Source organism: Phasianus colchicus, chromosome 11 (genome assembly GCF_987193195.1).
Source record: "Phasianus colchicus chromosome 11, bPhaCol1.hap1.1, whole genome shotgun sequence".
Taxonomy (NCBI): Eukaryota; Metazoa; Chordata; class Aves; order Galliformes; family Phasianidae; genus Phasianus; species Phasianus colchicus.
In genome coordinates, this window is record NC_143446.1 from 10,121,882 (window position 1) to 10,137,396 (window position 15,515).

At 48.2% G+C, this 15,515-nt stretch overlaps 1 long non-coding RNA gene across 6 annotated transcripts in view; it reads right to left on the reverse strand.

The window, feature by feature from the left end:
- Nucleotides 1-15,515, reverse strand: part of LOC149916430 (uncharacterized) — a 41,398-nt gene that overhangs the window by 12,246 nt on the left and 13,637 nt on the right. For 5 of the 6 annotated variants that reach the window (XR_016470107.1, XR_016470113.1, XR_016470111.1 and 2 more), the window contains 8 exons: nucleotides 15,025-15,203; nucleotides 11,490-11,612; nucleotides 9,704-9,758; nucleotides 7,744-7,876; nucleotides 6,250-6,433; nucleotides 3,799-3,851; nucleotides 2,249-2,501; nucleotides 665-761 (listed from right to left, as the gene is read on the reverse strand). This is a non-coding gene — a long non-coding RNA (uncharacterized LOC149916430). The remainder of the gene's footprint in view (nucleotides 1-664; nucleotides 762-2,248; nucleotides 2,502-3,798; nucleotides 3,852-6,249; nucleotides 6,434-7,743; nucleotides 7,877-9,703; nucleotides 9,759-11,489; nucleotides 11,613-15,024; nucleotides 15,204-15,515) is intronic. The other variant, XR_016470112.1, reaches the window with a different exon arrangement.

A 15,515-nucleotide genomic window follows, 5' to 3' on the forward strand; every position in this document is an offset into this window, starting at 1 on the left:
AGCGGTCAGAGGGCTTTTGTTTGGTGCCTGCACTGTGCTTGGCACAACACAGCCTCCATGCAGCTGAGCTCCTTACTCCCGCTGCCGTGCAAAAGTAAAGCAGCAACAGCAGAGCATGGGAAACAGGCAAGCAGCCAGGTTTGGAAAGGTATTTAAGTGTCTAAAGGCACAGTGGGATATTTATTTACAGATGCTGGTACAGGTCCTGTTTCCTACGGGAACCATGGGGCATTAGGCTCACAGTGCCAGTGCTTTATTGGTGCCACCAGGTGTTATCTGTGCCTTTAGGTACACGTAGAGCTGCTTTACCTCTTGACAAAGGCTTGTTTTTAAACGTTGCTCGTACTGTGGGGCTGCTCTCCTGTGTGCCTGCACCGTGCTTCTGCATGCAGGCTCAGAAGGAAGTGGGGAGCTGCCTGCTTCCCTCTGGGGAAAGCACAGAGCATGTCCGTAATGTGGGATGTGCCAGGCCTGAGCACTAGTGGATGGCTGTGGAACAGGCTGTGGTTTAAACAAACTGGACCAAACTCCAGCTCAGCCCTGCCAGAAATGCCTGATACTGATACAACAGAAAATGAATTCTACAACTGTGTTCTCCCTAGACAGTGTTCTCCCTAGGCTAAGCTTTACAGTGACCCAGTGAGCACACTGGAGGCAGACCCACCTGGAATGTTTGTCAGCTGTCAACAAGGTGCAGAGGAACTCCAACACAGAGGAGAGGGCAGATGTGTCTGCAGGCTCTCTGGATGTGGCTCTGAGTGCTGAGTAGGAGGAGATGGAGACGGAAAGCCATTTCTATTCCAGATATCAAACAAGCTCTCAGGGAAATTCCTTCTACAGCTTAATTCATTTAAAAAGAAAACACCTTTGCCTCCCAGCTTTCAGGGGGTTTTGGCATCCCTTACAACCAGTGCAGTCAGTCGTTCCAGAATCAACAGCTTTTGGTCAATGACTGACAAGGAAGGGCTGCTTTGCCTCAGTGCAGCGGGGAGAAACCAGCAGACATGTGGCAGACGCCGTGTTTGCACTGGTGGGAATAATGCTTTCGACTCAGCTTACGAAAGGTGAGCTGGCAGGATGTTAGCATACCACACGCTTTGACAAACCCCTGGTGATGAGAGAGCTGCTGCCCGCCAGAGAGACCTGGCCCAGGGGAAGGTTCCTGCCTATCCCACCAGCCTATTGCTACCAGTGGGGTACATTCCAAAACTAAAGTACAGAATGCTTCTCCCTGTACTCTAGGCTGGCACTGGAATGTATGGTGCTTAGGCTCGAAACCTGGCACTGGGGTAATCCCTAGGAGAGGAACGTAAGTGGAGGCAGATAGCAGGGATGTGCAATAGCCCTCGTGGAGGTCTCTGTAAAGCTGCCATTGACTGAAGTCCTTGTCAAATGGCAGACACGAGGCTTATAGCTGCTTTTTTTCCCTCTTTGCAATGGGCTGTGTTATTTCTCTTCCCCACTGCCAACTGGCATCAATGACGGATTCATTCGCACCAAACACAACGATATGGGCTCTCAGAAGCCAAGCAGGACTCTCACCTAGGGAACATGCTGGAGCTTTTTAATAAAGTGTAGAGAAGCATTCAGGCTTTTCCACCATAGTAGGAGAAGATGAAATTCTTTAATTGTTTGTGTTTGGTAGAACTCATATAAAAAGAGGATTTGGGATTTTGGGGAAGCTTTAGAGCTGAGTCTGACCTTAAGCTGTGTTTCTGCACAGCATTGCACGCTCTCACACTGTGTTCCCAGCACCCACCCTGGGAACAGCCCTCACTCGCATCCCCCTGTCTTCAGCACATGGAGTGATTCAGGGAGGCAGCAGTTGTTTTATCCCATCATTAGAACAAGATCTTTAGGAGCCTGTGCAATATAAAAGCTGTGCTGTCAAGCACAAACGCTGTGTCTCATCACAGACCAACAAAGTCTGACCTGCTTGAGGTTCAACACAAGCTTAGAACTAACAGTGACAACATGAGATCTAGGAACACAAACACAGCGGCCAACAGCCCAGATGTGCACTGGTGAAGCATTTGGATCTGGATTTCCTACACCACAGATAACCTCACTAATACTGCAGTCAGCCTGTGTGGCATCTCTCAATCTTGATAAAAAGAAACTAGTTTGATTTTAATTGATAGATAAGGGGAACACTGGGGGCTGTTTTGATTTTTCAAATCTTGAAAATCCTTTCCGGGTGGGAACTCTGCCCTCCACCTCCTTCACCTTACATCCCCAAGTCACTCACACAGATGATGGGATGCTTCTCCCTTTTGGGCTCCATGCGTTTCACTGCCATTCTAAGTATTGGAGTGTTGAGCAGAAAGCAATGCCAAAGCTGTGGCACAAGCACAGGCTTGAAGGTGAAGTGCAGAGCAATTCCTTTGGCTGAAAGATGCCAAGATGCTCGGCCCCAAATGCCATCTGGCACAAAGTCTCACTGAGAAGTAGACCATCTTTCAGGGCTTGACTGATGAGTTAACTCTTTTCCCACTATTATCCTGAAAGGCAGAAATATTCAGCAGTCAGCGTGGCATAGGCTGGTTCAATTTTTCATGCAACAGTTGCTTTTACCGCTATTAAATCAATGGCTCTGCAAGGACCAGCCAAGATCTTCAAACCAGCAACAGCTATGGCTCAGTAGTCAAAATTTGGCTTAGCCCACCAACCTGGAGATGAGAATGAATGACTTTCACCTCCTGGAACTTCAGGAGTGTGGGGCCTGACCTAACACTGCAGGAGTATAGGGGTGCTCAGCTGTTAATGGTGCACATTTGAGTCAGGCTGAGCAGATGAACCTGCAGCTTTTCAGGGCAAGCTGGCAGAAGGCAGAACTATCTGCAAACTGAGAAATGCAAACAAGGAGGAAAAAAGTTCAGTTTTGCATCCTGAAAGAAAATGCAAATCTTGGTTGGTTGGTTGTTTTTTATTTTTTTTTATTTTTTTTATTTTTTTTAATTTTGAACATCAGTGCCAGTCTTCTCTCTCTGATTTCTACACCTTTTGGCACAGGAATGAAACCAGTCTAATCTCAGTCACTGGCTGAGGAATGCTCAGGCTTTCTGAAGTCCCAGCCCACTTGGATAGCTGTATTTCTGAGACAGAGAAACAGCAATCTTTCTCCTTTTAACATCAATAACACCAGTTATTCTCCCAAAGAATTATTATCAACAATTCCTTTGCTATATTTACAAAGAAGCGGGGCTATTCTTAGAGAAAACACTAAAAAAGCCATTTTATTCAGCTTTCTTGGCAGTTATACAAAAATGTAAGGAATGTAGTCAGTTAAAAACATCAAATCCCCAGCACGAGTCTATAAGAGCTTCCCTAATGCATATTTACAGTATAGAAAGCAACCGCTTTCCTGTTTTGTAGAACAAACAGGGAACCTTCTCTTTTCCTCTGAGCTGTTCCTGAAGACCAAACATTAAGTTTGACACAGAATGCTGCTTTTAATGGTGCAGACTGTAAAATTTAATGCCTAGAAAATGGAACTTTATACTACAGCCTTCTTTTCCTAAAAAGGAATCGGAGGCGAATTTTACTGCGGGTTTCAGGCAAGTTCTGAATTGGCAGCCCGGGGTATCAGAATAAACCTTCAGCCACAGCTCAGTTTGCCATGGCAGTGCTCACTTGTTCCATGCTGCTCCTTGCCCTGACAAGGACATGCAGCCTTAGGAGGGGGGAATCATAAGTAGGGACCTTGCCACTCTCCCCATACGTACAGCAGCATCTCAGGGCTTTGCTCCAGCCTCTGTGTGCCATCAAGAAACATCTCTTTCTTAGGGCACTACTTACTGCTCAGGAAGGAGGCTGAGTGGCTCATCTGGGTCACAGCATTCCTGGTAATACTTGAAAACAAAAGAAAGGTGTGGGTTATTGCTCCAGGTTTGGTTAATGGGTTTGACTCTTACTGGTGAAAATGGACAGATGCTTCCAATGTTGCTTATATTGCACAAACACCAAATGGTTTCCAAATGGACATGACAGTAGCTCCTTTAAAGAACAGTCTATTCCATGGGGAAATAAAGACATTCAAACTCTTGGGGCTTCATAAATCGACTGGTATAGACAACATACTGTGAGGAACACTGATAGGGACACAGGTATTCAGCTTATCCCTCTTTCTCAGCTCTAACTCAAAACTCAATTTTGGGCTTCTCTAAGTCTGCCCACGTTGGAGGTCTCTGGAGCCAGCTTGAAACTAAAGATTTAGAAAGGCTCCGGATCCCATTCCCAGCCCTTCAAATGCTCTCAGGTGTCCCAGGCCGTAGGGAGACTGGAAACCTCCTCCTCCAACCCCATGCTGTATCAACATTTCCTTTATTCTGCCACTTGCTGTTTAATACATGTTTTTGGCATGTCCTTCCTAGTTTAAGTTGCATACGTGCTTGGCTCAGGCAGGTGACAAAGCTGTCTTTGCAGCATGCTTCAAGCCTTTGTTTTTGCAAACAACCCTACCACAATGTGCTATGCCATGGGGCTGAATTTGGCCACAGTCATCCTCCAGGGACTCCTTTGGGCAGATGATGCAACCTGAGCAGATTTCTATAGGCTTTTGTGATTTGTGCTGCAACCATTGGCTTTTCTTTCTGTTTCAGAGCCATCAGAAGCCGGCAAAACACCATCCTGAGTAAGCCAGGCAAGAAAATAACCACACTTGAAGGAAGAGAGAGGAAATGAGAGATTCGTCCAGGTCTCTGGCTCCCATTTGCTGTCATGTAACAGTTTCATCATTGTACGAAGTGTCAATAAGATACCAACAGGGTAAACAATTGTCAGACAGATTTTCACAGAGCCAGTTGACTGGACCATGGCTGCTTTGTACATAATGCCAATGCAGTGTCATTTCTAATGGGGGAATTTATACAGTGTAATTATGTCAGAATTTGCTCCAGGCTACACACTGTTGCATTATAAACCTGGCCATTGCCATGCGATTAGTCAGAGCCTTAAATAACACTGAAAGTAATTATATCAAGCAAGTAGTTGTCAAAGGCTGACAAAGAAAAGTGGTGAATTCCAGTGCTTGCCACATACCGGCCCTGGAGGAGGTTAGCTAATGATGATGGCCTTCATTGCTGGAGGGTTGGGTACCTGAGGCCACGTCCCCATCAGCTGACTCACAAAGCGTTTAAGGACCCGCTCGTGGGGCCCTGTAATTACACAGCAGAGAGGACTCCTTTGCGTGAGTTCCGATAAGATTCCCAGATGACTGGATTTAGATGCATGTGATTGAAATGCAAAAAGCGGGGAGCTGCCTCACATGGGAGCATAGGGCCAAAGGGGCTCTGCATCAAAGAGATGGCCCTGCATGGTTGCAGGGGTAGGTGGGTGCTGCGTTTCCCTCCTGCCCCTGCAGCCCTGCACGAAAACACCGTGACAACATCATTACTCTGCGGAAGTGAGGAGCCCATTCAGGAGGAGTGGAAGAAGAAGGATCAGTAACAACTGCTGGATTAAGGGCAACAGATAGCCAGGCTGTGCAGCGCTCCTATTTTGCACTTTCCAACAGAAGAATTCCAATCTGTTGGCATCCTTGGATTCCCATTTCCCAGAGAGAAGAACACAAATCCTCTGCTTTCCAAGTCATGCTGAGCTTCAGGCCTGTGAGGGGGACAAAGCTGGCTGCTATCTCCCTTGCTCTGGCCCTGGTCCCTCAGGGCTGTTACAAACTATTCCAGTTTGTAGCAGATCTCCTGAGGGCTACAATAATGGCTGGGAATTACTGTCACGCAGCACCACTTGGCCTCGCTCAGCCCTGAGTCACATCGGGTGCTCCCCCTTTGCTTTGCCTTCGTTTTTCCAGTAAATGCTCAGTTGGACCCAGAGTAATGCATGCAGGCTTCATACCTCAAGAGCTCATGGTATCTGAGGCATCTGCGACGCTGCAGCAAAATCACAGCCAGAAACACTGCTGCTGCTGGTGCCTTGCAGTATCTGAGGCTGAGGCACTTGAGCAACTGTACAGACACACTTTTAGAAACAGGGTGGATAATTCATGAGAAATCCCCACTACTTCTGCTTCTACCTGGCCTGAAAAGCTACAGAGACCAACAGCAACTTGTGGTATCCTGACATTTCTGCTTTTGTCTGGGATGGGAATTGAACCAGGCACAGATCGTCAACAGAAATTACAGAATGGCAGAAGATGAGGCAAATATTTTCAAACTGCAGCAATAATAATAATTATTGCTGATGAGCAGACATTCAGAATAGTTTTCACTTGCTCTAGCCCCTTCCACTGACCTGGAGGGATGGTGACAGGAGCCCTGGGCCGTACATCCTGTTCCAGCTCCATGAAGAGGTGCCTGTCTGCAGCTGCTGCTCATGGATCCCATCCAGAGGTTGCCACCTCTGCTGCTCTGCCAGCAGAACTATCTGTGTCATCAGCTATTTGTGTCATCACTTCTCCGGCTCCATCAAAATAGTCCTGCTTAGAGAAGATCTGAATTAAATTGGCTTTAGAATACAAAAGCCACATAAGTCTTTGCTCGGATAGGACTAAATGAAGAGCTGTTGTTAACCAGCATGGTCAGGTCAATGCCTTGAGCAAGAATCAGCACAAAAACACAAATGAGATACATACACCAACATTAACAAACTGTCCTCCATTATCCCCACTTTCTACCCTATTTCTTCATCTGACCCTGCAGAGAATTGCCTCCATGTGTTGGGCTGGCATAAATCTAACCCAACCAAAAATGACTTTATAAATGACTTTTTAATTTTTATTCATGTTATTATTTGCTGCTGAGTATCCTGAGCTGGCTCAGCACAGTATCCATGCAAGCCAAAACCCAGATACAACATTATAACACGGTGTGTGTCTTTTGAGGTCTTAGTCTCAAAATCTGCATCACCAACCTACTATGAAAATAAAAGATGCTGTGGGCAACAGAGCAGGAATTGAACAGAGGTAAATTTGAGTTTCAAATGAGAGAAAGAAGGGGGTGGGGTGAAGAATGAAGGGTGATGAGAAAAGAGATGCCTTTTAGGAACAATGCACCACTGTTTTATGGGACAGGATTTCTCTTGAGTTTCTTGAAGTCTGATAATTTTACATCCACTTCTGGATGTTAATTCCCGGTCATTTTAGCTCATGTCATCAGCTGTTCTAATAGAGCCAACTCTGTAAAGCTGCTGCTGAATTTATCAAATGTGCAGTCACATATGTGCATACATTGTGTGCATCGACTGTGAAAAAGGAAGTCAAAACCAATACTCCAATCAAATTTTCCATCTGAGGTGTTTTGCCTCGCTAAGTAAGATAAAAGAAGCAAATCTTAGGGGAAAGGTAATCCGATAATGTGGCTGGTTGGCTTGCTGTGATTTACCCTTGGTGCCACTGTGCTCTGGAATACCTGGATGTTCACCTTGGTTTTTGTTTTGAACTGGGATTTTGGCAGCAGGGGTGCTTTTTTGCTAAGGTGCCCAAGTTGTTTGTTTGCAGGTTTGTCAGGTGAGTGGGAATATCACTCAGCACTGGGAGCACACAAGAGTCAATTTTGGCTAGCACTGGCCACGGCCATCCTGGCCACCGAGATGGTGACTAAGCAGACGTGATACATAGGAGCCATACATTTGGCTGCCTTTTACCAAAGCAGAGCAGTGAGAGGTGCCACTGGCTGAACATCAATCACCAGTGTTCCCAGGATATCCAGCAACGAGCATTCACAGAGCAGGTCTCACCAAAAAATTGGGTAAACCTGACCCAAGCGAGGCTTCCACTGAGCTTCTTACCTGTGTGTGAGATGCTTGTGTCCCTAGCTGTGCTGCTGGACTTTGGCTCTTGTGGCCTTCAGGCTGGTCCAGTCCCTCTCCTGAGACAGCTCCTGGAAGGTATCAGGACTCTCCCCACTTCTTCCAGCTCCCCCTGATTGAAGGAGAAAGAGAAGTAACTTTTCTTTCATCTTCAGGATTCTAATAATAGTTGCAGAAGTTGCAGTGCTACAGCAGCCCACGGCAAAGTGAAGCTCTGCTGCACAGGTCCCTTGCTGGCAAGAGCAGGTAGAAAACAAGAAGAGTCATAACTGTGCTCCTTATCACAGCCCTGTGTGCTTTTTCTAAACAAGTGAGGTGTTGGTGAACGTGGCTCCCAGGTGAGAGGGAGTCTGGAACCTGCTGTGGTCAGTATCTCTGGACTCAGTAATTCTGCCCCAGGGAAGGACCCCAAGATCTGACCAGGCTGCACCCAATCCTGTAGGGCTGCTGGGCTGCCTCTGAACCCAAGTCACTCTGACTCCTCCAGCAGCAATGGCCCTGACACAGCTTTGCAGGGGGCGAGCAAGGCCATCCAGCCTCCTGTTCCAGGATGTGCCAAATTATTTTGTCCCCTTTGCCATGGAGATGGAGGGAACAGATCCCAGTAAAGCTGAGGGAGCATCAGTTGGTGACAGGTGGGGACTTAGGGGCCTTAATCCTCAGAGTAATAAGACCCCATCATGGACTGTACAGAAAAGATGGATTCAGACAGCTTCACTTTTGGTTTCCACTCTTCAGCCATCTCTCTCACCTCTGCAACACTACATCTCTTGTATTGCAGAGATGCCACATTTTGAAAGGAGAGCTCCTTAGCCCAGCAAAACCAACCTTAGCAAACTGGCAGTGTTTTTGACTTGAAAACTGAGGGGGAGAGAAAGGACAGGGTAAACTGGAGAAAAGGAATGAGAGATGGGTGGGAAGGAGGAGGTGAGTGGCACAGCATCCTGGGAAGCACAGCCAGCACGGCTGCTCCCGGCCCCCAGCCTGGTGCAACTGCAGCAACATCTGTTCCACTTGAGCTCTGCTCGGTTAGTGGCATGTTTGTTTAATTGTGGGCCCGGTTTGTTATTTTGCTTCCCATTAGGAAGCTGAAGAAAGGAGGAGGAGGCTGTTTTCATTCCGGCGAGCATTTCGCCAGCACAATGAGGTTTCTTTCCATGGCGCTGGGTAGTCAGAACTCGCTGTACAAGGCAGACGCCTCCAAAGCCCATTGTTCAACCTGGTGCATTAAGGGCTCACACTTGTAATTTTGGCGCTGATCCCCTTCTCCCATTGTGTGAGCAGAATGGGCTGAAAAAGGAGAGCCCTCTTTATCTGGCAGCAAGGGAAGGAGGCAGCGGCTGCGCTGCCTGCCAGGGCTCGATGCTCCTGTGGCAGTGGGGGGATGCTGTGGACATGTCCCTGCCCACTGCTGGGAAAGTCACCTAACTTTCACTCTGCTGCAGCTCCTTGGCCTCCGTCCAGTTTTCCCAAATTCACCACTGATTATTTTGGAAAAAAGAGGACTTCTTCCTGCCTGGTCGTTCAGTTTTGTTTGTTTGTTTTAATTAAAAAAAAGAGCATTGTTAAAAAGTGTTTTTTTTTTTTTTTACTGCTGGATAAACAGCACTGCAGCTCTATGCACAGTAGTCAGAGCATGGGGAGTAAAATCCATTTTGTGCCATGCCCTACCAGTGAGGGATAGTCATATCAGACTAAGGCAGCACTATCGGAGGACTTCCATGGCATGGACATCTCTAGGATGAGTCTCTGGGAAGTATTTGGGCTTGGAGGAGTCGCTGTGAGATGCAGGTGTTCCTTGTGCTTGTCCAGTTGGAAGCCTGCTGAGCCAGCATGGAGCACAGAGCTGTACAACAGTCTGACAATCTGTGTGCAACATAATTCTCATTCTCCATCACTGCTCAAAACTGGAGCCCCCAACCCAAACCATTGGACTCACCCTGAATTTACTGCAGCGAGGCACCGATCCCACCAGGAGTGTTTCAGACATCTGCCTGAAAACAAAACAAATACCTTTCCTTAATGCAATACATGGATTTAAAAAAATGAACTGAACATCAGAAGCTTAAATATAACTTAGATTAGTGAACAGGCAATACAAACAGAGCCCCGACTCTGCAAACATTTACGTATGCAAGAATCCTGGGCACTCGAGCTGAAGGGGAAGGATCGTGTATCTGAACACACTCATGAGGATGGTGTCTTTGCCTTGCTGGAGCTGCACGCAGACCAATTGACACAGAGCTCCCATCAGCAGGGCAGAAGTGCAGCCATAGCTTTGCCAGCCACGCTCTCTCGGTTTTCTGTACAACACAAGGTGCAATTTGCTAACCCAGCCTGCGGGTGCTGCCTGCATGGATGCTCCGACCCCAGCTGGCAGGATGAGGGCCAACACCGGCACCACAGCCCAGCTCATGGGGCTGACAGCACTGTGACTTCACTCAGTTTAAGGTCTGCACGGAGCGAATACCAACACGAGGTCTGTGTGCTGCAGGGCGAGCGGAGCTGGGAGGCTCTGTTACAGAACAACTGTCCATTAGCGCAGGAGGCAGCGCAGATGTTATCTGGCTGTGGTATTATCCCTCACTGTTATAACTTCACTTTGGACAGTTAAGATCTTGATGACATTATGAGTGGGGCTAGGGGCAAACCGTGGCCGCAGCCAGATTAATAGCGTGCACAGGGCTGGGCTGACACCTTTGCTCAATACCGAAGCGAATGCTGCTTTGCTCCCGAACTTCCCTGTTCCTCCCCATAGCCAAACTCGCAACCGGCACACCGAAACGAGGTGGATTTAAGCACAACCCCCTAAGTCAACGCGTGGCCGAGGGATCGCCGAGCGACGCTCGCACCGAACACGAAGCAGCGATGCTCACAGCATCCCCGCATGGAGCTGGGATGGCAGAAGCCCCTTCCCAGCCCCGAGCTCTCCCAGCACAAACCTCTCCCACCCCACGCCTCGCCCACCCGCCGCTCAGCCGCCAGCCCAGGGGCGTGCGGTGTTTGCTTAAGCCGGGGCTGGTTTCACGTTTTCGCAGTGATATGATAATTGCGTTTAGATAGCCCTGTCTCTCTCTGCTGGGCTTTTCACAGGGCTCTCCTGGCCCCCAGCAGGGCTCATTTAAAAGCGGCTCCGCTCTCAATGACACGCCGCAATGTTTTCAAAAAGAAACAAGCAGCGAGCGGCTCGCTGGAAAAATAACAAAGAGACCCAATTACAAGCAAATGTGTTGAAGGGTCCCAGGGCCGTCTGTGGGCAAATTAGGGCCAATTAAAGGTCAAAATGATTTAAGGTATAAGGAGAGAGGGAAGAGAAACAATTGGCCGGATTCCTGCACAGAATAAGCGTCTGCTGCTCAGTTTGAATAGGTTTTAGCGCCCAAATGATGGAGAAACTTCAGAGCTGAGGTTTTGCCCTATGTTTAAAGTGGGTGTTCGTGCCTGAGAAAGCGGCACAGAGGAAGGCATATGCCTTCCTGCAAAGGCAGCTTGGAGCCATAAACCCGAGGTTTGGAGGCTGAGAGGCCGTGCTTGGCCACATCATTTTTTTTCCACTGTTAGAAGTCTATTCGGTTTTAATGGTTAGGAGGTGTTTAAAAAGTCACACTCAGCTGATGTAGCATAGCCCTCCTGCATGAATACACCTTGTCTCCTGCCCTGTGTACATTTGTGGGAAAAGCATCTCTCCCTGACCTCAGCTCCTGGGTAAGCTCACCTTCACCCACCTGTAAAAGCTGAAATCTCACCCAGAAGCAGCCCAACATCTGCAAAGCAGGCTGGGGATTTCACATGGGGTTTCCTTCCAGGCTCAGTCCTTCCACCCGCAGCCAGCTCAAACCCCAGCAATGCTGCAATGAAAATAGAATGATAAATACTGTCACCAGTGCTATTTAAAACCAGAGAACATGTTCACCCCGCTGCTTTCTGTTGGATTTCGAGTGAAGATTTTGGAGGAGATGGCTTTCTCATTGTCATCTTTATCCAGAAACAAAGAAGCCTGGAGAAGGCCTGAACTTCTGCTGGCTCCTTGCATCTCCTCTGCTTTGCCATGGATGGTTCAGCAGCTCAATCACTCTCACAGAGCTGCAGGGTTGAGCGAGCAGCTCAAGCAGAGGGAAGCAGGGAGTGGTGGAACCCGAATGGAACCCCAACACAGCAAGGTAGGCACTGCGTGGTTTGGGTGAACAAACCCATGCAGGTGGATCCAGGTCTCATTTCAGGCTCATCCTCCTGCCACTGTCACATTTTAGTTAATGGACAGAAAAGTAAAGAAATCACAGAATAGAATCTCAGAGTCAGAATCATTAAGGCTGGAAAGACCACTAAGATCATCTAGTCCAACCATCAGCCCATCACCACCACACCTCCAAATCACATCGCTCACTGTGACATCTACCCTTCAAAACCTCCAAGGACGGCATCCCCACCACTCCCTACGCAGCCCGTTCCAGTACCTCACCACTCATTCTGAGAGGAAATTTTCCCTAACATCTAGCTTTAACCTACCCTGCACAACTTCAGGCCATTACCTCTCATCCTACCAAGAAATGAAGCACTTTTTTCTTTTTTTTTTTTTTCCCCAGAATTTCATTTTATACATTTCTGGGTGAAGAAATGCTGAAACTCAGGGGGAAGGCCCAGGGCAAAAGAAATGCAGACATAACATTTCAAAAAGCTCGTGCTGCTGGCTGGCTTTTTATAAGAAGGCAGATAAAGCCACCTGGGATAAGATGGCACAACCAATGCTTCCATCCAATTATTCATCGCCTGTGACATCTTCAGCTCTGCCTACCTGGACTGTTTGGAGACAGCCGGTTGTTGGCTACACATTTTCTTACAGCCTTGCTCATTAAAAACAATCGAACAAACACAAGAACAACCTTTAAAAAACAACCCAACAGTTTAAACCCGTTTTACAAATGGCTTTAAAATACTCAGCCGTGTCCCATCTCATCCTGCCCCTTCCTACCATCTCCAGCTGGAAAAAAAAAAAAAAAAAAAAAAGAGGCCATAAAGCAGTTCTGTGCAGTCACATGTAAATCCCCTGTCTCTGTTAAGGCGAGAGATTAGCCTGTTAACAAAGTTACCTTGTCACCTACCCTGCTTAATCCTTGCATTTCAAAGTGTAATTTTATTGAGCGCCTCGGAGCTGAAATCTGGTGTGTGTTATTTATTTATTTATGCCGTTTAATCGGTCCCTACTTTTTTTTTTTTTTTTCTCCCTTTCTCTCCTCTTTAATTCACCTGGACCTCAAAAAAAAAAAATAAAATTATATATATATATATATGTATATGTATTTTTAACTGAGCCAAAAGCAGTGGATTTTGGAGAGGCGGCACCTCTGCGTGTGCATTAATTTCCATGTCTTTCTTTAACCCTTTGGGAGCCGGGCAAATGCAAAGCCCCCATCCCCGCCCTGCAGCTCTCTGAGCCGGCAGCTGTCGGCCCTGTATGCTGCACGGCCGGGCTGCAGCGGGGTATCCCAGCCATAAATCTGTCAATACAAAGAGAACGACGCACATGCAAAAAAATGCGGTTAAACCCAAGAAAAGCAGCATAATTACAGGTTCATTACGGCAAACAAAAGCGTCCCCCGATCCCACCCCTTTGGCAGGGACAGAGGGATTCCAAGAGGCTCATTATGTAGTTACCTCGGTAGGGTCAGAGCACAGCGTTGTGGCCCCACTCGCTGCCCAACTGGGATGTGCCCATTGAGGCACCCCGTGTCCACCCGGCCTCATCTCAAACCTTTCTTTCGAGTTCATTTAAAGTGTGTTTGGCCACAGTGAAAGGTGCTGGGAGGCACGGCAGCCTGAGGACCAAAGGCTTTCTGCTGATCTGCCAAGGGAATGGAAAAGGGAAGCTGGGTGCAGGAAAAGGGACAGCAGTCCCATCTCTATGGCCTGCTCAGTGCCAGCTTTGCATTCCAAACCCTCCTGGGTGCCAGCTGGCCAAGGCTACCATGGCACATCCAGCCATCTCCTCTCTGCTTGCTAATGGCTCTGACCCCAACCGGGTTGGAAGATCACAGTGACCCAACTTATACCGAATTTCCCAGAAGCTGGGAAACTCAACACACAAAACCGTTTCCCCAGGACACCTCCAGCCCTATGCAAGCCCTGCAAGGGATGCAGCTCGTGCTTTTCAGCTGTTTCCAACCCATGGCTCCCTTTCTCACCGGGTGTGAAATCCCCTCCGACACCACATGCCCCTTTCCAGAGCCACAGCTTCCCTCTCCGTCCGACAAAGAATTGAGGAACTCCAACGGCACCACCAAATATTCAGGGAACCTGGCAGCCCCCTTCCCTTCCACCCGCAGTGGCGGTGAGCGCTGACAGCACGCCCACACTGAGCCTGCCTCCATCTGTAACCCAAACGTCAAAACATTTCCTCCTGCAGCCCCGTTTTGCTCATGGTAGTCCTGACCCCAGGTCTGAGCCGCATTGCTTTTGGGGTCTGCCTTGCCGAGCCATTACTGTCACTGCCCCACTGTGCGCAGATAAGAATAGGCTGCTTCTTCTGACTCATTTAGCTAAAACAATGGAGCCACCAGAGGCCAAATTAATCCCTGGTGACTTCAGCAAAGTTCCACCAGGCTAAATTTGGTCCCAAGTGTACAATTAGCACGGAGGAGAGCACGGTGTCATGACAGCCTCTTGGCTCTTCCCTTGGGCTCCCTTTGTCAGCCCCATGGCTGAATGCTCCCCTGCCATTTCTGGGCACGGGGAAGGGCCCCCTGCTAGGGACAGGCAGCCCATCATGGGCTGGGGAAGGACAGATCCCATTTCCCTTGGAGCTGCCTTTGGTTTGCCTTGGAGCCCCATCCCCTACTGCCCACAGGCATCCCCACAGTACTGGTCCAGATCTCCCATCCAGTCCCTTTGATGGCCATGCAAGGGAGCCATGAGCTGGAAACAGCTGAAAAGCACAGGCTGCATGGAGACTCAGCCCTCACCAGCCTCTGTGCAGTAACTTTGCGGCCACCAGATTCCCTCTAGTAACAGCTAAACCACCAAACCACATTTTTTCAGCACATTTGTGTTTCAGATCTAGAAGAATGGGTCAGAAATCGTTAAAGGAATTGTCTCGGGTGACTCTTAGCTGACCCAGGAGCAGAGGCTTTGCTCAGCAGCTCCCGCAGCCACACAGAAGCGCTGTGTGTGAAAAATAGAAGGTGCAGAAATAAGTTATAAAATAAGTATTTAAAAAAAAAAAAAAGAAAGAAAGAAAAAAGAAGAAGAAGAAGGAGGTAACCAGACCTTTTCAAACTCCAGAAGTACTTCCTCAAACGCACGGTTTTGTGCATCGGGCACAGGCAGAGTCTGGATGGCAGTGCTGATCCTGCTCTGCAGCACAGCGTACGCAGCTGGGTCTCACCAGCAACGGCTCGTGTAGGATGGGGTTTGCTCTGAGAACACTCTCACTAACCTCAGAGTGCCTGTGCATTGGAAAAAAACAAGCAATGAGAAAGCCTCAAATAATTCAAAAAATATATATATATAAAAGGGGAACAAAGAGCAGAATGTGGGAATCGGGGAGGTCTGTGCTTGGAGCCTCTCTCCCATGCTTCCTTGCCCCTCCTGTCCCACAACCCGGAGCAGTTTCAGCTTCTCATTCCACTGACAATTCTTCATAGGTTCCAGGATTTGAGGGAGCTTCCTGTTTCACCACAAAACCTCGAGTCCTTTTGCTTTCGCAGGCTATTAAAAATGTGCCAATGAAGTGGCATTGAATGCATGGCCATTTACCC